The sequence below is a fragment of the Pipistrellus kuhlii genome, unplaced genomic scaffold (assembly GCF_014108245.1).
Source record: "Pipistrellus kuhlii isolate mPipKuh1 unplaced genomic scaffold, mPipKuh1.p scaffold_m20_p_3, whole genome shotgun sequence".
In the NCBI taxonomy this organism is placed as follows: Eukaryota; Metazoa; Chordata; class Mammalia; order Chiroptera; family Vespertilionidae; genus Pipistrellus; species Pipistrellus kuhlii.
The window spans coordinates 177838100-177855483 of record NW_023425529.1 but is presented as its reverse complement, the minus strand read 5'-3'; the positions used below and the strand labels follow the sequence as shown (position 1 = coordinate 177855483).

Genomic DNA, 17384 nt, shown 5'->3' with positions numbered 1-17384 from the left:
AAAATGCTCTGTCCCTCTCTCTCTCCCACGTGGCCCAGACAATGAAAATGTGAGCAGTGGGAATAGCCACACACCAAGAGGAGATGTTATCTTTCCTCATTTCAATTCATGTTTCCACCGCCGTTATCCTCATTACTGTGATGCTTCCGGCACTTAATGCAGCTGAGGCCTATTTGATCCTTTTTCAAGACATTTGGGCCGAAGGAAAGGATCCTGAAGGCACTAGCTTATGAGTATGGAATCTAAGAAGCAGGAAAAGAACCTTCTGCAGAGCAGAGCAGAACTGAACTCTGTTCCCATTCAGAGTGGCTTTCAGAGAAGAAGGAAGTCTGGGAAACTTACCATTTTAATTTATTCCAAAATTAGATAGTCGCAAGGAGTCACCTCCCACCAACAGCTGCAGACACTGCCCCGTCTCTTCCTCTCCGTGTCTTTATCAGAAGGGAAAACAGACTTGGAATGGCTGTATAGACCAGTGTGCTCTGACAGATTTAAACAGATCTAGAATGAAAATGCAGGCTTTCTGGGTCGCATTCTCACATCCACCCCGTTTGTTCACACCAGGAGGGACTCCGCTGGGTTCTTTGTTAATGTTTCATCGATCTCTCCTGCCAACTCCCAGTGTATGTTTTGGGGCACCTGTTGTTTTTAAAACAGACTGCTCTCTGGTTCCCCGCCGTTCCCCACCATTCCTTACTATTTTGTGCTGAGAAAAGGCCATGTCGTTTGTTATTCTGTTCTGGGCACAGAGACGCCAATAAGTCTGACCTAGAATACAAGATCCAAGAGCTCAGAGAAGGTGTCCTTTTTCATCTGGTTCTGTATCTACATGCTCAGGAATTTCTGCACATGGGGGCATTCCATAACTACTCCGTGGCCACATGCTTTAAAATAGGGGTGTCGAACTCAATCAGAGAAGGGGCCAAAATCTAAAATCCAGCCTAAATCGCGGGCCGAATGGTTTACTGAACAGTCATAAACTGTCATTGTGATGGAAACGCAGCGGAGTGCAGTGATGACAGCGCGGTGCGGGCCACATTGCAAGGCCTGGCGGGACGGATTTGGCCCGCGGGCCTTGTGTTTGACACATGTGCTTTAAAAGAAAGAAAAGTTAAATTATGAAGTTTAACATTTACCTTTGGGCCATTGGGCCAAAGATTTCGTTGCATAAAGAATGGCAAATGCCGAAACCGGTTTGGCTCAGTGGATAGAACGTCGGCCTGCGGACTGAAGGATCCCAGGTTCAATTCCAGTCAAGGGCATGTACCTTGGTTGCGGGCTTATTCCCAGTGGGGTGTGTGCAAGAGGCAGCTGATTGATGTTTCTAACTTTCTATCCCTCTCCCTTCCGCTCTGTAAAAAAAATCAATAAAATATATATTTTTTAAATGACAAATAACGCTGTTATCAGCAATAATGAAATCATTGGTTGTGTGTGTCATCATTTGTCAAGAAGTGGCTTGTGAAGGGATCAACTCTCTAAATTCTGTTCTTCAGCATCTCAGCTGTAAATGGGACATTTTTTTTTTTTCAATGGGAAGGCTTGTTGTTTAGGCTTTGTAAAGTCCCAAAGTTTAGTGCCTTGAAACAGTAAGTCCTTACAAAATGGTCATTATCCTTTAGGAAAGCTGAACTAAGTCATGTTCTGTCAGAAGATGTTTTTATACCAATAAAATATTTTAAAATAATATCTTATTTTATATATGTTTAATTGATTTCAGAGAGAGGAAGGAAGAGGGAGAGAGAAAGACAGAAACATCAGTAATCAGAGAGAATCACCAATCATTGATCGGCTGCCTCCTGCATGCCCCCTACTGGGGATTGGGCCCTCAGCCCAGGTATGTGCCCTGACTTGGAATACAATTATGACCTCGTGGTTCATAGTTCAATGCTCAACCCCTGAGACACACCGTCTGGGCAATAGTTCTTTTAATCTATCTATATAATAAAAGCCTAAGCAACGGTTAAGGCAGAAAGACCAGAATGACTGGTTGCTATGACATGCACTGATCACCAGGGGGCAGATGCTCAACGCAGGAGCATCCCCCTGGTGGTCAGTGCGCTCCCGCACAGCCAGAAGCCCGGCTCACTGCTGACGCGCGCAGCGGCCTCTCCCGCCTCCGGGGCAGCACTAAGGATCAGTGAGCCAAGTGGTAAGGTGCAGCGAGCAGGTGGACGGTAAGGAGTAAGTGGTGAGGGTGTGAGTGGGTGAAGGCCGAGCTGAGGGACTCCCCAAGCGCATAATTTATGACTATGCATTAGAAACAGATACTACTTGAATAGACACCTAATTCACGAAATCCATCTTGTGAACAATTTTTACAGCAATGGATGTAATAACTGGTACAGCAGGATTTTGTAAAGCAGCAAATATACCACGCTCATTCAAATCATGAACGGAGCATTTCCTAGCTCCACTTAAAAGTCACCCGGAAGAGCCCCAACTGAAAGTGGTGACCAGAGAGGCTGACGTCTGGAGAAGACACCACACGGGCCCTTTGCCAGAGTAAGGTCAGGGGGCAGCGAACGCGACGCTCGGAATGAGGAGGAAGCAGATTTTTCTAAAAGTTACAGGCGCTCACTCCCTGTAGCCACCGTTTTGCTCTTGTGCCCTAGAAACCATGCCAGTTATCATGCAGGCCGCGCTCGGAATCAGGGCTGAGGGGAAGGGAGTGTAGGAAGAGAGGAGGGAGAGGAGGGAAGCGGAGATACCACCGAGCAGACACTGACGTGCCATTCTCCACTCACTGGCGTGCTCCCCGATGCCCCTGCCATGCGCATGCAGCGATGTTCTTCAAGGCTGACCTTACCCAGAGGAAAATACGACCTCCGTGCCAAGGACAGCCGATCCTAAAGGGAGACACCCAGAGTGCGGTCCACACACCAGCTCAGCCTTGCAGCTGGGTCTCTGGGGAGCCAGGCTCAGGTGTAGCTGGATAGTTCATGCATTCACACTTGCAAGTAGAAGAAGAAAAATGAGAGGGGGAGGGAGGGAGAGGGGTGGGGGGACAAGAGGGTGGAGGCGGAAGGGGGAGAGGAGGAGAAGAGAAGAGGAGGAAGAGGAGGAAGAGGAGGAAGAGAAGGAGGAGAAACAGTGGAGGAAGAAGAGAAGGAGGAGGAGGAGAAGAAGAAGGAAGCAGAGAAGGAGGAGGAGGAGGAATAGTGGAGGAGGAGGAGGGGGAACAGTGGAGGAAGAACAGTGGAGGAGGAGGAGGAACAGTGGAGGAGAAGGAGGAACAAGAGGAGGAGGAGAAGGAAGGGGAGGAGGAGGAGGAGCAGCAGCAGGAGGAGCAGGAGGAAGAGCAGCATCTGGAGCCAGCTGTACATGTTCTCTCAATTCTAAGCTGACATCTCTTAAACAGCCACCAGCTGCCACTGCCCCAGCTACACAGCAGGGTCTCCAGCGTCTGAGTAGCAGCACCCAGGTGTGGCCAGAAGGGATGTCAGGCGGCTGGTGGCGGGAACACCTGGGGAATAACACATGAGAAGGGGCTGCCTGCCATTTTCCTTCCAGAGCAGGAAAGGAGCTGAGGGATCTAATGCTCTGAGCCCTCTTTTCCAAGGCACTGAAATAGAGTTGGAAAGAAATCAACACTTAATGTCAGGGATTAAGACGTCAAGGCGAAAATGCTGCGTGTTGGCTACGGTTAGAAATGTGCTCAGCATGTTATGGTCTCTGACTCGGTGAATATTCTCCCTCCCGTTTGCCTTTTCTCAGGCCTGTCTGCACAGGGAGCGCCTCCAGCCACTCTCACATCTCACACCCGGCTATGGGGGAGGAGGGTTCGTCACGGTTCTGCTGGAACAGAAACACGGGCGTCTTCTGAGCCCAGAATCCCAGGACTTATTAAAGTGGCCAGTGCTGACCAGCATGCCCCTGCAGATGTGGGCATTCAATTCAGGAAATGGTTGCTGTGGAAGTTCCACTGCGTGAACACGCGAGAAAGAGTACTGTCTCCTCCTGCAACATGATTCTACATGTGTCATTTTCTTGGAGGAGAAAAGGGAGAAGGGGGGGGGGGGAATGAGAGGGAAGGGGAGGGAAGGGGAGGGGAATTGGGGAAGGAAGGAGAGAGGAAGGGAAAGGACAGGCGGGGGTGGGGGTGGGGGGAAGGGAGGAAAGGAGGGAGGGAGGGAGGGAGGGAGGGAAGGAGGGAGGAAGGAAGATTTCTTTCATTCTTTCTTCCCTGTTTACTTCCCTCGTAGAAATTACACTTATTTCAATCAACTGAGCACCTTTAATCCATTTCTTGAAAACAGCTTGAATTCTGATTCGCGTCTACAAAGCTGGAAGTGAAATTATCTAGTTCAGCATCACTGGTGTCCCTGATCTAAGAAGGAAAGCACTGAGTGCAGGTCCATTCTTCACACAGATTTTTTTAAAAATATATTTTATTGATTTTTTACAGAGAGGAAGAGAGAGGGATAGAGAGCTAGAAACTGTCAATGAGAGAGAAACATCGACCAGCTGCCTCCTGCACACCCCCTACCGGGGATGTGCCCGCAATCAATGTACATGCCCTTGACCGGAATCGAACCCGGGACCCCTCAGTCCGCAGACCGACGCTCTACCGCTGAGCCAAACCGGTTTCGGCCAGAAGAGTCTTTTAATGGAACTCGGAATGACCACTGGCACCAACCACTCCAGCTGGTGTCTGCACTCAGCACTCCTCCTCAGTAACACCATCCTGCCCACCTATGCCACCACCACCGCCACCTCTCACTAACCACCGTGCACAACTGTCAACCAGCTTCTGTGAACGGCCAGTGACCGGCGCTAACAGAAAGTCGGATTTTAGAGAGCAGCTGCACTAAACACTTTCAGAGCTGGGATTAGAGAATCGACGTGGGTTCCCAAGGCTTTCCACGGGCTCGGAATCTATTCACACTCTTTTCAATGAATTAAAGGTGCCTTCAGTCTTCAGAGTCGCTGGGACAACTGATGGTTTTGGAAGTGGTTGGGGGGATACAACATCCCCAGAGTCAGCAATGCGGGACAAGACAGAGGTCAGTCCTTTAACGTTTCAAGTGACAACACAGGTTTCCTGTCCCTCACAACCTCTGCCACTCTGCAGCAACACAGGATCAGGAAAATGTAAATATGCTCCTCGTTATGCAGAAAGGCCGTCTGACCCATCTCGGGGAGATAAAATGCACCATCAACAGAAATTTTATGCTAAGTCCGCTCTCTTTTTTGGTTGGTTCACTGAACTAAGTGCGGACCATCTGTTACCTATGATTATCAGGAAAAGGGAACATGCAAACAGCCTTCTAAAGACAGCACAGCAGCATTCCAAACACAGCCCACGTGTTTCAAAGCACCACGTCTGAGGTTTAAACCTAATGGCTTCCTAGGCGCTTAGAACCTGTAGGTGAGTCTTTATTTTTAGGTTAAGATTACATTTTTTGGGTTTGTTTTTGGTAAGAACATGCCATTTAAAAAAGTTAAGACATTATTAGAATGCCACTCTACTAAAATGTCTTATTCAAATGTTAATTTCCAGGAATTTTTAAAAAACATCTAACAACTTGCCGAAACCGGTTTGGCTCAGTGGATGAAGCGTCAGCCTGCAAACTGAAAGGTCCCAGGTTAGATTCCGGTCAAGGACATGTTCCTTGGTTGCAGGCACATGCCCAGTAGGGGTTGTGCAGGAGGCAGCTGATGGATATTTCTCTCTTATCCATGTTTCTAACTCTCTATCCCTCTCCCTTCCTCTCTGTAAAAAATCAATAAAATATATATATTTTTAAAAATCTAACAATTTTTGCCGAAACCGGTTTGGCTTAATGGATAGAGCGTCGGCTTGGGGACTGAAGGCTCCCAGGTTCGATTCCGGTCAAGGGCATGTACCTTGGTTGCGGGCATATCCCCAGTAGGGAGTGTGCAAGAGGCAGCCGATCGATGACTCTCTCTCATTGATGTATCTCTCTCCCTTCCTCTCTGTACAAAATCAATAAAATATATATTTTTTAAAAATCTAACAACTTTTAAGTTAAAATTTTATTCGGATGCCCGTTTATAACACGCCTGCCACATAAGTAGTGTATGACAGTGAGTATGCTGTGCTTCCACAAAAGCAGAATGGCGGGGTATGAACTCAGTGTTGCTGTTAAGTCAAAATGTTTGCAATCAAACCTTCACACTAGCCCTAGCTGTCTGACCTCGGGAGAGTAATGCCTCGTAAGATCTGTTTCTTTGTCTATAAAAAGAGAGCTCTGAAATGTCCTTCTCAGAAGCCTGCTCCCCTTCCAAACCCGTCCAGCACTGTGCTTGGCAGATGCCCCGTTCCGGGAACTCAGTAACCATCCCGGCCAGAGGAGCTGGAGCTGGACCCTCCAATGCTTCAGAAACTGCCCACAAGACAGGTTTCAATCCACGGTCAAGCTCAGAGTTCAGGACACAAAACCGGCTACCACGGCATTTTCGCGGTGGCACAACCACGTTTCCAGGATACAGACCTTATTCATGTTTTGCCATCGTGGGAATGAAAAGGCAACTTTGTTTTCAAGGTGAAATTCTAAGTTTTGGGAGAGTTTAAAACAAGATCAGCCCAGGATACGCCGCCAAAACTCTAACAGCACAAACGTTACCGACACCCACGACTGTTTCTCAGCGGCATGTGAGTGTGTTTTGTGCTGTTTTGTTGATGAGCACAGCACACACACATCCCACTCCACCTCCACAGCCACAGGGCCACAAATGTAATGCATTTAAAGAGGATCAACAAAGCATTTAAAAAAAAAATTTTTTTTTTTTTTTTTTGCAACACAGCATTACAAATCTCAACCACGTGTAAAGCAAGTTTTGCAAAAGATAAGGAATTCAATGGGGAATTCAGCTTTTAAATTGCTCACTTTGCCTCACTGTTATGCATTGGGCACATTATTAAGTCAGCATGACACATTAAAAAAAAAAGAAAAAAGAAAAGCTTGCAGTTATTTTATAAACTTTAAAAACTGACCAGGCTCTGAAGGGATGCTTACTTTGCTCTTTAATACATATAACCTCTTTATTCTACTACACAATAAGTTTATCAAATTCCAGACATTTCTACAAGACCCATATCAGACTGATATTGAGCTATAAGGTCGGATTTTAAATGTCATTCTAAAGACGCTCTGATTTAGGTAAGAAAAGAGGGCGCATGCTATTCTCATCCATTCTTTTTCTTCTTTCCCATTTACGTATATACTAGAGGCCCGGTGCACGAAATTCGTGCAAGAGTAGGCCTTCCTTCCCCCAGCTGCTGGCACCGGCTTCCCTCTGGCACCCAGGACCCAGGCTTCCCTCGTAGCCCTGGCTTCGTCTGGAAGGATGTCTGGTCTAATTAGCATATCATGCTTTTATTATTATAGATTTGCAATTACTCCATTAGAATGATCTCGGCTAAACTTAGAATCAAGCTTATTTCCTGGCCCATCCGTTGGCACAGAAATCAGTGAATCTGAGAATTTGGAAGAAAGAAGGGTGGTGATGCCAGAGACAACTGAAGTCCGAGTGTTCCTTTGAGGCCAGGGAACTACTGCCACCAAAGCACAGATGAGGATGGTCTTCATTGCGTCATGGTCAGAGCTCTTTAACTCAGGCCCCCGGAGCCACACCTGTTTCTGAGATGGTTCTCGGCTTCTCCTCGGAGGCCAGGAGCAGCCTTCCATCAGCAAGAGGGAAGGAGAAATGGCCAAGAAGGCCCCAGAGGGTTCTCTCCTCTGATATTTTCTCCAGGAGGTGAAATGGCTTCTGAATAACAGTGTTCTCATCCTAGGTTCCTAACACATACGTGTCCACTCATTGGAATTCCGAGAGTTTGAAGTCCCAAAAATCTTACCCGAATTATTGGGGCAAGAGCATCTTACATGCAAATGTATGGGTCTTATTTCTTCCACTGAAGTATCAACATAATCAGAATGGAGAGGATCTTAGACTAAAAGAGGAAGAGCTCCTTCTATGTACATCAAAGAACTCTTAAGAACCTTTAGTTCAAATACAGTAGATGAAAACTGTATGAAACGTAGCGTAAGAAAAAGATAGCAAGTCAATGTAATCCCTTCTTTTCAACCTGAATCTGTTCGTGTGCTTTAACTTTCCTCTCTAAGGTCTTTCAGAATAATCTGAACAGGCTGTTAAATGCCACAGTTTTCTAGAAGCCTAGGGTAGTCAACAATGAGCAATTCTGCCAAGTTGTTAATAAGTACTGTTGCTCTCCAAAATGCTCAGCCAGAACTGAAGTCCAAGATACCCAAGTTTTACCAAAGAGCAACTACAGGAGGAAAAAGCAGTGATGGGAACCATATGGTGATGACAGTACCTAAACTGACTGACCATTTGGTTTATGTTGGGAACACATCACATGTATGACAAAGAGAAAACTTTAGGATAGATTGCCCTCTCCTCCGGATCCCTTCAGCTCTTTGTGGCACTCAACGGCAGCTTTATCACACCCTCTGCACTGCGTGTGCACTTGTTAACTCCTTCACTGGGTGGTCAACACCCAGAGAACAAGGACCAAGTTATTCATTCTTTGCTTCTCTATGGGCCATAGTGATATACAGCACACATTCGTCCAAAATGGATTAACTAACTGCTGATCATGGAAGACTCCAAGTAGCATACCTCATAGGATATTCTTAGAATCAAAGTGACAAAGTCCTACTTCCTATTCCAAAGGAATCCCAATGCATCAAACAGTATTTGTTAATCTGGATACTCATACAATTGCTAAATACTACCAAATTTGCACATTAGCTTCAAAAAATCAAATCCAGTTGCTTCCACCAGATGGATACCTTCTTTCAGACATCAGACAGCATGAATGTGGGGAAGGAAGTGCTATGACACAGGCTCTGAGAAAATACACTTTATGTGTGATACAGAGATGATGTCCCACCTCCAGCACTCAAATATATTTCAAGTACTAGAGAATTTAGTGTGATTTTTAAAAGCACACATTGAATTGCATTTGGAAAATCTGCCCTGAGGTCCTATTAAGACAATAAAGAAATAAGGCTGAACATGTAAAGAGTCCTCATTTTCCCTTATAGTTCAATATACAATAACTGTGAATTCCACTAGTGACTATCACCATGATTTTAATTTACCACGAGGCCAGCTAGATACCCAGAGCTAAGGCAAGAAAAGACCTTAACGTAACAGTCTTTATTTCCTAATCATGAGCACGTTACCAACTCACATAACATCTTTGGGCCCACACAGAAGAATAAATAAAAAGTGATGTTTCAGGTGTATTACTTGCCTTTTTTAATGAATAAGCATCTGGAAAAAAAAAAAAAGATGATCATGGAAGACTCCATGATCCAAAGATCTTAAAATCTGACAAGAAAGAAAGAAAGAAAGGCAATAATAAAATGAGAGCATCTAACTAAATCACTCACTTTGTTCAGCCTCCTGGTGACATCAAGCTCTAACCACTGTGCTCACTTCATCTCCACTGGAAGAAAGTGGGCTTTGACCACACGAACAACATTTCATTGGGTATAATTGTCCGAAGTCTTAGGGAGCCCAGAGGAAGCCAGAGTGGGTTAAGGAAAGAGAAGAATTTTCCTCACAACTGTGGGAAAAACTGGCCAGAATCAAAAGGGACATAAGGATTCTTTGTTGTGTATTGTTCACAAAATATGCCAAAAATGACTACAAAACAGGCAGGGCTCTTTCCCCCCACAACTCCTGAAAGAAAGGTTATGAAATGTTCTTACGTTGTCGGCCTCGCTGTCCCTTCCCAGATGAGGCTCAGGTTGTAAAGAGCGATGCGAGCGTGCAGCACTAGAGTGGGAGTGTGGTGGGGGTTGTAGCTTTTAATTTGTTTTCTTGTCTGCAGTGGGCTGGGGAGGAGGCCTACAATTAAATACATGACACTGGCGGCTCTGAATCATCACATGGGACACTCCAGCTTCATGATGCAATCTTGGATTCAAGAAACCCCAAGACTTCCAGCAATGTATCCTGTCCATGCACACCCAGAAAAAAAAAAAAAAAAAACAGAGAACCATGGACTCCCCAGAGGAGAGAGATCCAAAGTAAACGTTGAAATAAGAACAGGCAGGGGAGGGCAGGTGGGTGGGAAGAGATCAACCAAAGAACTTGTATGCACATATGAATGACTCACGGACACAGAAAATAGGGTGGTGAAGGCCTAGGGTAGGGGGTGTGGGCAGGCTGGGAGAAGTCAAGGAGGGGAGGAAGGGGATATAAGAAATACTTTCAACAATAAAAATTTTTAAAATCCTATATACTAAAAGGCTAATATGCAAATCGAAGGAATAGCAGAACAACTGGTCGCTATGAAGCCCACTGACCACCAGGGGCAGACGCTCAATGCAGGAGCTGCCCCCTGGTTGTCAGTGTGCTCCACCGAGGGAGCACTGCTCAGCCAGAAGCCCTGAGCCGGACTCACGGCTGGTGAGCACAGTGGAGGTGGCGGTAACCTCTCCCGCCTTTGAAGCAGTACTGAGGATGTCTGACTGCTGCCTTAGGCCCGATCTCCGTGGGGAGCGGGCCTAAGCCATCAGTTGGACGTCCCCTGAGGGCTCCTGGGATGAGGGGCCCCCCAAGTACACAAATTTCATGCACCAGGCCTCTAGTATAACTATAATCATGAATCCTCCTAAAAGAATACTAAAAAATAGAACAGAAGATATGTGACCCAGCCTTTTAAGCACAAACCACATTAACTAACATCTTCAAGTCAATACTAATTGTACTTACCAACAAGAAAGTTAGCTAGTGGCAGTGGAGGCCGTTTTCAGAAATATTTAACGTTGAAAAGAGTCCCAGAATCACAAGAAAAACAACAGCATGCTGCTTGCTTCCACAAACTGGTAAAGAACAGTTAGGTTTACCACGTCGGACAAGAGAAGTCAGACGGTAAACCATGTTCTGATTATCTTAACTCAGCCAGCGAGAACCTATAAACCAGTGAGGGCATGGCGCGCATGAACCATCGGTTGTTGGTTTGGTCACTGGCATCTACCGCACTTCCACAGCCACTGACAATCCTTCTGCAAGAATGGCCAGAAAGGCGACGAAAGGAAAATCAGAGAAGCATCAGGGCAAATCTGTGACTACCATTTAAACATAAGCACCAAGCACCTGTGCTTCTGAGGATGGACTAGTAAGTGGCGTCATCGTCATCTAGTCACGTGCTGCTCAGCGATGTTTCTGTCAACGAATACAACAGGGGTCCCCTGAGACTCTCACGGAGCTGAAAGATCCCTCTCACCTCATGATGGTGCAGGCATCGTAAGTCACAGCACAACACACCGCCAGCGGGCTGGTGATGGGGCGGGTACTGAGCTGAATTAGTGCAGTCCATAATACTAGATAGTGGTAACGAACGATCCTGCTACTGGTTTACCTATTTACTATAGTGTACTTTTACCCTTATCTTAGGATGGACTCTCTCTGCTTACAAAAAACTGTTTGCCACAAACAGAACACCTTGCTACACTGGCAGCAGCCTCACACGTCTTGTGTTTGCCATGTCCCTGGGTTGCATCATTTTCCCTGATTTCATCTAGAGTTGTTCTGTACAATAATATGCTGTGCTGGCTTGCACCCATGGTCGACAAACTGAGGCTCATGAGCCACACGCGGCTCTTTGGCCCCTTGAGTGTGGCTCTTCCACAAAATACCACGGCCTGGGCGAGTCTATGTTGAAGAAGTGGCGTTAGAAGTTTGAGTTTAAAAAATGTGGCTCTCCAAAGAAGTTTCCATCGTTGTACTGTTGGTATTTGGCTCTGTGGACTAAGAAGTTTGCCGACCGCTGTTCTAGGCCATGTGATGTGGGTGCGGGTAGGCTGTGCCATCCAGGGCTGTGTACGTGCACTCTCTGAGGTACGAACAATGAAGCCACCTAGCATCGCCTCTCTCTAAAACGTGTTTCCGATGTGGCCATGCGTGACTGCATTAGAGAGTGTGTTCTTCCTTTTCTTTTGATATAGATGATCCTGAAGTCATTTGTTTATAGGTGTTCTTACTCTACATAAAATTACAACAAAACAAACAACGTCTCTTAAAATCCCCTCAATGGAGGGTTAACGTGAAGGTATATAAGTGCAGAATCCCTCTCAAACGGGAGCCACATGTTACTTCCGGTGGTTCGGTGTCTGGTACAGAGAGGGGACTCACTCATTTTCAAAGAAGAAACACCTATTTGAAGACAGATACCACACCCTTTCTCGAAATCCTTTCTCGAAATCCGTGGCATTCCCTCCACAATAAAAACACACGGAGCATGTATGATGTGCCACACCTTGTGTTAACAGGAGCATGATAAGTTATTAAAACAGAAGACAATGAAAAAAAAACAAGAAAAAAAAACAATGCCATTAGTTTGTTTTTTTAATCAAGGCTATACCTATGTGGTTTTGAATATTCAGATTAAAGGTGTAGACATGAGTTGACTGCTTCGATTTTTCAAAACCACTAGACACGTGGCATCACGTAATTGAAATCTGGAGGCTCAATGAGATTTTTACTACAGGCACGCCTCATAAATACTGCAGATTTGACTTCAGATCACAGCCATAAAAAGACTGTTGCAATTAAGTGACCCTTGATGCCTTCAATTTGTAGAAAACTCAACATCTGTGCAGCCAATAAAGTGACACAGTAAGAGGAGGCATGCCTGTCTCCAGGTGGATGACAAAGCATTCAAATGAAGCACAGAGCACTGAACACGCGAACAGCTAGAAATAGATTCGTCAATGCCTGACATCCAGCAAGCGGTCTATAAGAAGCCGGTCCTTACAAACCCATGTGTCCGAATCCTGTGTGGGGAAGCACGTGGCCACATCAGGGTGTTTTCCGGGTTCTGGGCTGAAAGCTGGCCACGGAAATCAAACCGGCAGGTGATTCTGAACGCTCGGAACAGCACATACCTTTCTGAGCAGGTAGATAGGCAGCAGCAGGCAGAGATAAAACAGCAGGGGAGACAGAAACGAAGCAACATAGAGAAGTCCCCCGAGGAAAACTCAGAGGGAAAGCTCATGTGAAAAATTGGGCTGAACAGAGACACAGCGGCCACGGATAGAGGAGGCTCCAGGTCTGGCCAGAAGACCCGGGAGGAGCAGTGAGGACTTCAGCCAGGGAGCACCAGCAGAGCACACACGCAGCAAGGGTGAGCAGGCGTGTGGTGGAAAGCGAGAACCACCAGCTTGACGCTTCTTCAGGCGCCTATGTGAAATGACAGAACTAGAGGAGAAGGCAAGAGGAACCACTCCACAGGATTCTGGGTGTTTTTTTCTCCTCCACCAATGATCAAACCCCCCCTCCCGGCCTCTCTTCTCCTCTGCAGGCTCCTGACGCTGAGGCCAGCGATAAGGATTAGATACTTTGGAATCAAAAGGGCTGTGGTGACGTGGGAAGAGGCCAAGGAATCTGCAGGCGGAATCCTGGCAGATACCACCCACATTTCACTCCGTTCTCCAAGGCCGAGACAGATCCTAAGAGATTAAAGTGGCTTGAGGCAGTGGTCGGCAAACTCATTAGTCCACGGAGCCAAATAGCAGAAGGACAATGATTGGCATTTCTTTGGAGAGCCAAATTTTTTAAACTATATAGGTAGGTACATTGTTGTTAACTTAATTAGGGCACTCCTAAGCTGGCCTTTGCGAAAAACTCAAGGGGCCAAAAAGCTGCAGGTGGCTCTTGAGCCGCAGTTTGCCGACCATGGACTTAAGAGAAATGACATTCCCTAACCAAGGCACAGTGGAAACCAAGTGAGGGGCGAGGGAGGAAACGTGAAGGTCCTAACAAAGGTGGCCTCCGGGAGTCCATCCAGAGCAGACCACCAGCAGCTCTACCGTAAAAGGAGAAATTAAAAAGTGCCTGTGGTCTCTGCGCTGAGAAATCATTTATTTCATGTTGAGCTTTAGTGCAATGAAAAGGAGAAAAAAAGGATTTAATATTACAAAAGGGGAAAAGCAACTACAAGAAAGTATATAATGGATATTCTCACCGTTTATATTCCCTAGAAAAAGACCACAAACACACATGTTTGCAATGTGCTGAGGAGATGATTATTATTAATTCTGAGAGGGGGTAGTGGGGAGGAAAAACCATTGAAGTTGGGGCAAGAATGAGAAAGTTCCCACAGAGACACATACACTCCAACTTCCTGTTCCAGGCCCCCAGCCAGGATCCGGATGGCTCCTTGGGCCACAACATCTGATCCCACCCACCTCCCCTCCCGTGAAAAGGAGTGTTTCCCTACAAATGAGTAGAGAAATCTTATGCTCAGTCCTAAGAGTCTTGTCCCCTAAACGCTGGGTAGGCAGTTCTGCATAAATACTTGCCAGACTGAACATTATTTTTCCTCCTGGGATCTAGGTACTGTGTCCATTGAGAGGCCGGTGAGCCACTTCTGGTCCGTATCCCTAAGACACAATCTGTGCAGCCGTCCCTCCACGCATGGGGCGTCCGTAGAAGTTGTCAAGTTCCCAGGTGGAAGGCTGTGGTGGCTGGTGGGCCTAGCCATTCCCGAAGGGTCACGAATGGCATTTCAAGTTCTAGGTGGCAAACTGCATGAACTAGGCTTCACAAGGACAGCCCATCTCAAATGGGCCTAAAGCTGCACCCATTTCCTTTAAAACACCCCAGCACCACTATGGGGCCCCTTTACCTGGGCAGCCAGCCAGCCGGTCCAGGGCAGGTCTCGGATGTTAAAACCCCAGGTGATGTTTTATATGTAAATGAAGAACCCGCAGGGAGCGGAAGGCGACTTCAGGGACTCCCGGGGGCGGCGTGCAGAAAGTGGGGAGCCCGGGTCTGTCTGGCCGGCCGGGTGCCGGGGACCCTCTGGCCCAGAGTGGATACAGGGCTTCCGCGGAGCGGCCGTGCCAGGCTGTCTCCCAGCTCCCGCTCCCCACGCCCTAGGCGCACCCGATGCCCCGGGGCTGGACGGGGAGCCGCGCAGCCCTAAGGATGGGGGTTCGCGGCAGCGGCGGCCCCACCCCGCACCCCGATGCCCCGGGGCTGGACGGGGAGCCGCGCAGCCCTAAGGATGGGGGTTCGCGGCGGCGGCGGCCCCACCCCGCACCCCGATGTCCCGGGGCTGGACGGGGAGCCGCGCAGCCCTAAGGATGGGGGTTCGCGGCGGCGGCGGCCCCACCCCGCACCCCGATGCCCCGGGGCTGGACGGGGAGCCGCGCAGCCCTAAGGATGGGGGTTCGCGGCGGCGGCAGCCGCACCCCGATGCCCCGGGGCTGGACGGGGAGCCGCGCAGCCCTAAGGATGGGGGATCGCGGGGGCGGCAGCCCCACGCCGCACCCCGATGCCCCGGGGCTGGACGGGGAGCCGCGCAGCCCTAAGGATGGGGGTTCCCGGCGGCGGCGGCCCCACCCCGCACCCCGGGGAAGCTCGGGTCTCCGCGCGGCGGGAGCGCGGACTCCGGGCAGCTGCGCGCAGCTGGGCGCCCCCGCCCCGGCCCTTCCGCCTGGCCCGGCCCGGCCCCGGCCCCGTCTGCTGCGGCCCCTCCGCGAGGCCGGGGGGAGAGACCCGGCAACTTACCGGGCAGCGCTAGGGCGCCTGCAGCGAGGGCGGCGGAGGGTGCGCGGCTGCAGCGGGTCGGTCCGCGGGTCGGATCGGGAACCGGAGCGCCAGCCGAGGCGGGACGGTCCACGCACCGAGCAGAGCGGCCTCGGCGCTGCAGAAAGCGGGCTGGGCACGTGGGCGCCGTCCTCAGTAGCCACGCGGGAGGCGGGGCGCGGGGCTGGGCGGCACCGCCCCCTGCACCCACCCACCCATTCCCGCCCCCACCAATCCTCACCCCCACCCCCACCCACCCACCCCCCCTGCTGCGCCCCCCCCGCCCCGCCCCCGGCCTCCCTCCCGGCCAATCCCCGCGGGAGGCGGCGTCCCGCGCTGCTCTTCCAAGTGCGGTTTTTGTGCCGCGTTTAACTTTCCATTTTTCAGAAGGTTTTGCAAATAGGGATGTAAAGGTAATACCATAGAATAATGATCGTGATTAACAGATGCCCCCTGAGTGTGCTTTGTCACATAGCACCGCTCCAGCAGTCACCACCGCGAAGGCTTCTACAATAGAAACCGGCGGCTGCTGTTTTGAAAACCCCAGTAACGGGCCGGGCAGTCCTGACCGTTCGGGGCTGCGCTGGAAGGAGAGGACACTGGCCGTTTCCAAGAGCCAAGAGCGCGAGGGGAGTTGCACCAGGGAGGGCTCTCCCGCTGCGCGCCGCTGTTGACTTTGGGAGGCTCTGATAAGATGAAAGCCACAATGTGAAACTATGTTCATTTTCCTGCGAAAGGAGGCAAAACACGGACACAGAATTCAACAGTGTTTGAAAGTTCTACTTTTTGTTTGAAAGTTCTACTTTATTTTGTTTAAAATTGCGGTAAACTCTTTATGCATATACTACTAATATTATTAACGTTGGCAAAGTGACAAAGTCAAACTAATGCATATTACACACACACACACACACACACACACACACACTTAATTTTTTTTAATTTTTAAAAAATTTTTTAATTTTTTTAGAGAGAGAGGAAAGGAGAAAGAGAAACATGGATCCGGCTGCCTTCTGCATGTCCCCTATCAAGGATTGAGCCTGCAATCCGGGCATGTGCCCTGATGGGGAATCAAACCGGTAACCTTCAGGTGTACAAGGTGATGCCCAACCAACGAAGCCACACCAGCCAGGGCGCAATACAGATGTATAATATTTTTAATGCCATATTCTAAATCATTCTTAGCTCCTTTAAGACATGTGTTCCCAACAGAATATAACGAAAGGTTTGAGGCTTGAGACTTCGCTCCTGAAAATGCTACCAGTGCAAACTTTCAGTGAGTATTTCTCAAGTTCATGTACACAGAGAAGTCGTCATTCACCACGTTAAAGAACTGGAAGTCAAAATGGCATCATGGCTACAAGGGCATTATTAGCTGCTAGAGGCCTGGTGCACGAATTCGTGCACAGGTGGGGTCCCTTGGCCTGGCTGGTGATTGGGGGTACAGGGGGGTGAGGGGCCTGGCTTGCCAGGGGGAGAGACTGCAGGAGGCTGGCTGTGGGAGCACACTGACCAAGAGGGGGTAGCTCCTGTGTTGAGCGTCTGCCCCCTGGTGGTCAATGTGAGTCACAGCAACTGGTTGACTGGTCATTCGTTTGTTCAGTCAGTCAGTAGCTTAGGCTTTTATTTATACAGATTCCAGTGAGTGTCCTAAGGCAGTGGTTGGCAAACTCATTAGTCAACAGAGCCAAATATCAACAGTACAACCATTGAATTTTCTTTTGAGAGCCAAAAACCGACTTCTGTGCATGGGCCACAAAGTTCAATCACACTGTATGTGTACGCACAAGGTATTTTGTGGAGGAGCCACACTCAAGGGGCCAAAGAGCCCCATGTGGCTCTCG

General features: G+C 48.7%; 1 protein-coding gene across 1 annotated transcript in view; it reads right to left on the bottom strand.

The window, feature by feature from the left end:
* SLC7A2 (solute carrier family 7 member 2) overlaps positions 1–15663 on the bottom strand; it is a 57083-nt gene extending 41420 nt beyond the window's left edge. Inside the window, exon 1 of the mRNA XM_036456518.2 lies at positions 15523–15663. The gene's annotated coding sequence lies outside the window, so the exon portion shown is untranslated. The remainder of the gene's footprint in view (positions 1–15522) is intronic.
* Between the last annotated feature and the right edge of the window lie 1721 nt (positions 15664–17384).